Genomic DNA, 7,853 nt, shown 5'->3' with positions numbered 1-7,853 from the left:
TATTCCTTTCGTTTACCCCTTTGAGCCTTTATTTTATTTTCTTTCACTACCCCTTCTTTTGGAATCAGTATCAAAGTTCAGAAACGCAAGCGCAAAAGATAAGTAAAGGAAAAAGAGAAAAGAGAAAGAAAAGAATGAAAAGAGAAAGAAAAAAAAGAGAGAAAAAGAGAAGAAAAACAACAAAAGAAAAACAAAAAGAAGAAAAGAAGAGAAAGAAAAAGAAAAGAAAAATCACAGCAACAAAGTAATTTCTATGCCATGAACTATGTTCGACCTGATTCCTTTTAAGGATACATAGGCAACCTCACGGTTCGGTCCCATCAAAGTAAAGATCCGAAAGTCCCCAAGCAAGAAACTAGGGCAGAAGTTGTGGTTGTTGTAAGAAATCTGATTCCGGAAGTTGTAATTTTGAGCCCATTTGAATTGTTTTGAGCCTTTGATACCCTTTCTTTCTAACCCAATCCAAAAGCCCACATTACGGTCCAAAGATAGACCTTTCGATCAGTCTTCGAGAGATGTCAGGTCAAGCAGGTAGAGGTCATTCATATCAAGGGCAACACTCCGGTCCAAACAAGGAAAATGAAAAATGAGAGAGTCTTATTGATGAAAACCCTCACGGGCACCGTAAGGCGATGAAAGGTGAGAGAAATAAAAAATGAGAGAGTCTTATTGGTGAAAACCTTCACGGGCACCATAAGGCGACAGTGAGTTGAGAGAAAGACCAAAATGAGAGAGGCTTGATGGTGAAAACCCTTCGGGCACTACAAGTCGAATAAGGATTGTGAATCAGATTGGATAAGCGGAGCATTGAAGCCCAGTTTCACGGCAAAAGGTACGACAAGAGCTGAACATCAGATTTGCTTAACAGAATAGGCCGCAGGTGCATGTCATGGTCATTAGAGTTGGTATCCACATCCGATAGGTTTCTACTTTGTAGTTTTCTTGTTAGGAATCATCTCTTTCCATTGTCCTCTACTCTGTTCCTTTTGTCTTGTTTACTTCCTCTTCCTAAGTCTGTTTGGTCAGAACAAGTGAGAAATGACTTCAAAATTTGCCACCAGCTTTCCAATTGCACAAAACAGGATCTGGTTAACACATCAAAACATCATAAGTCAGGAAAGAACAGCAAGCACACTGAGTTGGTAACAATCAACATGCTTTAGGATTCGTGTGAAATACAAAAGGCTTGGTATATATCAATTCATGGAAAATGCAACAGAAGGAGGGCTAGGGTGAACGGATCAAAGGTATTTTCTATGATAAGATTAACAAAAAGGGTGGTAGACCAGTGACAAGCAAGATACTCCAAGCAAAAATAAAAAGCTATCATGGCAAGCGATGGAGCAATAGACCTCAAGGCCAAGGCCGGTGGTTTAAATCAGGAAAGAGCAACATGCGCACTGAAGTTGGTAACAATTAATATGCTTTGGGGATCATGTGAAACACAAAGGTTTGGTAGATGTCGGTTCAGGAGCAATGCAACAAATAGAAGGTATTGGGTTCGAAAGAGAAGAGGTATTTTCTGGGTTAAGGTTTACAAAGGAAGTGGTTAGTCAAGGAACAAGCAAGGTCTTCGAATGGAAAATAGTTATCATGGAAAGTGAGGAGCAACAGACCTCAAGGCCAAGCCCAGTGGTTCAAGTCAAGAAAGAACAACATACACACGGAGTGTGGGCAATGGACGTGCTTTGGGATTCATGTAAGACACAAAGGTTGGCTAGATGCCAGTTCATGAGCAATGCAACAAATAGAGGATATTGGGTCTGAACGGAGAAAAGGCATTCTCAATGATACGGATGACAGAGAAAGTGGTTAGTCAATGAACAGGCAAGGTCTTCAAGTGGAAATCAGTTATCATGGGAAGTGAAGGAGCAATCACCCTCAAAGTTCAAGGCCACAAACCAACCACCATGTTTTAAACTGACAAGATTTTTCTTTGATTTGAAACAGGGGTAGAAAATCTCATTTGTTTCGGAGAAACCCACCATAAGGAAAGGCAAGCACCAGACAGGTATGACCGTAAATTTTCAGGACCCTCCTGGAAAATGGGACTTAGTTAAATTTCAAAACAATCATGAACAGCATAGTTTAGCATAAAGGAATATAAGTTGGCTTCAAATTTGCATGTTTAAGATAAGATTCAATTAGGAGTTTTCAGGACCCTCCTGGATAATGGGACCTAGCTTTAAGATTTCCATTAGATAACAAGACGTAGCATAAGTTCTGTTGTATGGTAGTATAATTCAGCCGTAAAATTGTCACACTTAGGATAAGATTTGATTTTTGAGTTTCAGGACCCTCCTGGATAATGGGATGTAGTTTCAAGACCTTCTTAGATAACAAGATTTAGCGGAAGTCATACCTTTAACAGATATAATTTAGATTAAAACTGTCGTTTAACTAGGAGTTGTCAGGACCCTCCTGGATAATGAGATCTAGCTTTCAAATTCTTAGAATATTTGGTAACATTATTCAGTCTAACACTCGCATATGTGCCCAGCTACCAAACCGGGGCAGAATTTTTTTTTTGTTTTGTCTATTTTCGTTGAAATCAGGTACCCACTTGGAGAACAGGGAGAAGCGATTTAAAGTTCAGAAGTCAGGCGCCCACCTGGAGAGCACGGGAATACATTTCAAGTTCAGCAATCAGGCGCCCACCTGGAGAGCACGGGAATACATTCAAGTTCAGCAGTCAGGCGCCCACCTGGAGAGCACGGGAATATATTCAAGTTCAGCGGTCAGGCGCCCACCTGGAGAGCACGGGAATACATTCAAGTTGCAATCAGGCGCCCACCTGGAGAGCACGGGAATACAATTCAAGTCAGCAGTCAGGAGCCACCTGGAGAGAATGGGAATACAATTCAAATTCAGCAGTCAGGCGCCCACCTGGAGAGCATGGGAATACAATTCAAGTTCAGCAGTCAGGAGCCCACCTGGAGAGCACGGGAATACAGTTCAAATTCAGCAGTCAGGCGTCCACCTGGAAAAAGGGAAAGCATCTCAAAATACAGTTCAATTTGAGCAATCAAGCGTCCACCTGAAGAAAATGAAAAGCATCTCAAAATACAATTCAAGTCCAGCAATCAGGCGTCCACCTGGAGAAAAGGAAAGCGTCTTAGAATGTAGTTCAAGATCAGCAATCAAGCGTCCCCTTGGAGAAAGGGAAAACATCTCAGATTATAATTCAAGTCGACCACAAAGGAATTTCACCGGGAGAATACAAGTCAGCATGGCAACAAGAGCCACAAGAGCAAGTTTGAAGATATAGATAAGATTTCTTGTAATTCATAGATCATAGTCTAGTCTAGCTTCTTATTTTGACATGGTTTAATAAGGGGTTCAGTAAGCAGCAGCAGCAGCAGCAACAACAATGAAATCACAGCTTCATGGTAGTCCTAGATACTAGACCTTCCCGAACTACACTGACCTGATTCCTTTATAGCCAAGGATATGTAGGCAACCTCAGAAGTAGGGTGCGGTCAAATCTTTCAAAAATGCTTCCCACGGAGTATTCAAACGGGCAAAAATCGCTCGTATCCGCTCACTTTATCTTTGCACGAAAACTCTTCGTGTTTCCGAGCAAAGAGGGGCAGCTGTGAGCACGTGATTTTTGCCCTATATGAATTACTCCCATAAATTCAAAACAAAATAATTTCTTTCAGTGTTTGCAATTTTGTGGATTTTCGTGGCATTTTTGTCTGTGCATTTTAATTAGTGAAAAATACAAAAAAATATGTTGCGTTTGCATTTAGGGTTTGACTTTACATTTTTAAGAATTAATTAGTAAGTATTTATTTTACTAAAGGAAAATCACATAAAAATAGTTTATTTTCACACTTTACTTTTAGTTTGGAATTTTGGTATTCCTTTTTAATTTGATTTTAATTAGGTGAATTAAGTGATAGACGTAGTAATTAATTTAACTTGATGTGATAATTTGATTAGAGATTAATTTAGGTTTGTTTTTATTTTATTTCAATTTAAAAAGAATTTAAAAGAAATCAGAAAAATAAAAAAAAAAGAAAGAAAAATGAAAGAAAAAGACAAAGAAAAAAAAAGAGATCTTAGTTTTGGGCCAATTCATCCTCAATTCACCCAGGCCCAATGTTCTTTTCCCCAAGAGCTGGCCAAACCCGCCCCAATTCCAGCCCAAACCCCATTCTATACCCAGCCCAATTTCCCCGACCCATCTCCCTTCGAGATCAAACGACCCCGTTTCATGTGAGGTTAATCCTAGCCGTCTAGGTTAGATGATCCAACTGCTCTAAACTAGGGGTCACTTGATATAAAACTGTCCTAACGCCCCTACCCCCCTCTCTCAGACCCCCCCATGACCGTCTCTCATAACTCCGCCCTGAGCCACCGCATGCCGCCCGCCGGAAATCGCCTACGGCGGCGGCCAGCGTTCAATCGCCGTGAAAATAACACCACCACTCCTCCTCCGCCTCCTCATCTCAGATCTTCACCCCGTTTCCCTCAAAACTCACCCAAACTCCTCGAATTTTTGTTCGAAGTCATGAACCCTAGCGCTGCCACAGATTCTCCGGTGGCGGCGCCACCACCAAACTCCCCAAAAAATACACCCTGGAACCCTTATTACTCCCTCTTCCCAAATTCCTAACCCATGCCCTTCAAATCCCCCTAGGTCGACTCGAATTTTGAATCAAAAATCAGACCTAAACCTGACCTTCCCCAAACCATTTAGAACCCAAATCCCTGTATCTATAGCCTTTGCTCATGTCAATTTCATGACCAAACTCCGATTTAACCGGAATTAGAGGCTAATTGGTTGTTCTTATCAAGGAACAAGTGGTTATCCTCAAGTTCCGTTTATCTCGCGATGCTTTTAGCATTTGGTCTCTATCCGTTGAGGTTCATCCTGGATTCTGTTCTCAGGTACGTTTGTGCTTTGTCCCTTTTCTTCTTGGTTAAGTTCTTGATTAAATTGTTGGTCTATATTTGTTTAAGTTTGTTTGGTTTAATTGCATTAAGTTTTGTGGATTGTGTTTCTGTTTAAATATTGGCTTAGTAATCCTGTTAAGGCTTGTTGTGTTTGATTCATGCTCAGTTTGTTTTCAATTGTCAAATGTTCTGAATTACTTTTAAGAATTTCACCTTTTGATCTGATTGAAGCTTTCGCATTTGAGTAGTCCTGTTTGTCCACTTCATAAATCTATAGAGGGGTCAATTGTAAGTTTAGAAACTTAAAGTGGTCTCAAAGGAAGGGGCAGGGGTCGTAATAACTGGTTGGGCAAAGGTTAATTTAGGGATTTCAGGTTGTGAAGGAATCATTTCTGTTAGGGGGAAGCCTCTAGAGGATAAGATGAGCACTAGTTTGTTAGGGAGCAGGGGTTTTCAGATATTTTAGAGGGGTAAAAAGGGTAAACCAATCGAAAAGGGGTAAAAAGGGAATTGGTTAATCAGGCCAAGGCTGCATTAGGCATGCCTATATAAAGACCCTTTACCTTTCATTTTAGGGGGCGGGAACACTCTAATTGAAATACAGAAATATAGATTTTTACTGTTTCATTAGATCCTCACTGATTCTGAATTCTTTTCAAATTCCTGAAATAACTTTGTCACATCTGAGCATAAAAATGGTTTGAAGATTGGTTTGCAAAATCATCTTAAAGTCTGCTGGGCTAATTGAACTTGATTGCTGCACATCTTTGCTTGTTTGAAGCTGATCTTACTGGTTATTTTGCTGGCTAATTACTGCTGAACCTACCCTTCATTTGCTGAGTTTCTGTAATTATTTTGGCTTATCCAGGTACACATTACTGAAACTCACACAATGTGATATTTGAATGGAGATTGAGAAGTGAAAGCTGGAGTTCTAAATGTTTGGATGTTGGACCATTAATTTATAGTTAATTTCACTTTTACTTTTCCTGTATTTTGCTCTTCTAAATGACATGTGCCTAGTTGAGATTTGGATTGACTATATCGAGTTAAAATGATCTTCAACTTGCTGAATTATGTGTTAAAGTATGTCATTACTTAGATCTCACTTCTCATTGTATAGCTTAAGTAACAAAGGAATTTACTGAAACATTTTGTTTATTTAGTTTTCCTTTTCTTTAGGAAGTAATTCTGGACATGGGATGTTATATGGTGTTAAAAGCTTTGGGAGTGTATTAATGACTGAAGGGTACTGATATCTAGTATAACATGTTTTTGAGTAGGGATTTTTTTTGAAACCGTGGTGTTAGAGGGTTCAATTAATTCATGCATGCTTGTATCTATTTCAGCCAAATTTGAAGTTAGCATGTGCTTTGGTATTCATTACTGATGCTACTGAAATAATAAGTATAGGTCAGAGTGTTAAACTTTCAACTGGAATCGTGCAATGCTATTTTGTTTAAAAGTTGGGAATAATGTTGAATTTTGAGTAACAAGGTGATAGTGAATGAATAGGATTATGTCTCCACTATAAACATGGTTTGACATTAGAACATACTTTGATCATGCTTAGGGATAATTAATTGTAGTTTTAATTTTTTTCTGGAATATTTTAAAGCATTGTGGTTGTAATTGTTTGTGTGTGTTGGATCACAAAATTGGGCTGTGGCGTGTGGCCCAAATACTCTAAGGGTGTAGCTCTGCGTTGATGCATTTGCTCTACTGGGCTGCAGGCAAGCCCATTTTTCTCTTTGTGGGTGTATAGACGCCTGAGCTTGTGACTTGGGCTATTCTACGGGCCTTGGACCATGAGTCCATTTGAAACGATATCTGCAGGCCTCTCATTTGGGCCAACACGATTGGCTTTAAGAATTTCCAGCCAAGCACCCATGTCAGGCTGTTGGGCCTCAAGCCAGGCCCGAAAATTGCTTTAATTAAATTGTTTTCCTTAGAAATCACCTTTAGTTGGATTGGGCCATGAACAGATTTCTCCCCGTTTGCTCAAATGCCTAATGTTCCTCTTAAGTGTATAATCATGGGCGTTAATTCACCAGTTGTAATTGAATAACCAAGAATTCTGCATTTCTTGGTTAACGGATCATCTTTCACATAGGGAATGTGTGACACATTAGATAATACGAATAGCCATGGCCCGTGGAATTTAGTGCCTTTAAAATAATAAAGTTGGGGTGCTCCATGCAAAACGAAAATGATAATTGCATGGCCTTCACTTAATTAATCTTTTATTAATACTTAGAATTCGAGGTGTGCCATTTAACAAATTTCCATGGCCCTCGCAAAGTCGAAAACGCGTAGTTGCTTTAGGCGCATTATTTTAATAATTTATCTTCCTAAATTCGGGTGCACATTTATGTGACCCAAATCCAAATCTCAACGTTAGATAAAATGTGTTACGGACTGCGGGTGCATTTATGTGACGTGGTTCAAAATATATTTTAAATGACGTTGCAATCTTCCTTTAGTTAATTAAATAAAAGCGGTTAAAAAGTTAAAATTGCACAAAGGTTCAAAATGTTTTAAAATCTGATAATTATGCTAGTTATAACAGTTGAGCGACTGTGTTAGAACTACGGAACTCGGGAATGCCTAAAACCTTCTCCCGGGTTAACAGAATTCCTTACCCGAATTTCTGGTTCGCGGACTGTAATACAGAGTCAATCTTTTCGTCGATTCGGGATTTGAACCGGTGACTTGGGACACCATAAATTATTCCAAGTGGCGAGTCTGAATTTTTCAAATAAATAAATCCCGTTTCGATTGCCCTTTAATTGGAAAAACTCCCTTATTATACCCTCTTCTGGGGGTGTAGTAAAAAAGGAGGTGTGACAGCACCACGTGTCAAAAGCTGCTTTATTTTTTTCCCCACTTATTTCGTTACTTTTTTTTGAACTCTTTTTTTTTCTGTGTCATCTTCATCACCACCTACACCA

Source organism: Nicotiana attenuata, chromosome 3 (assembly GCF_001879085.1).
Source record: "Nicotiana attenuata strain UT chromosome 3, NIATTr2, whole genome shotgun sequence".
Classification (NCBI taxonomy): Eukaryota; Viridiplantae; Streptophyta; class Magnoliopsida; order Solanales; family Solanaceae; genus Nicotiana; species Nicotiana attenuata.
The sequence above is the reverse complement of the archived record's forward strand: the minus strand, read 5'-3'. Positions refer to the sequence as shown.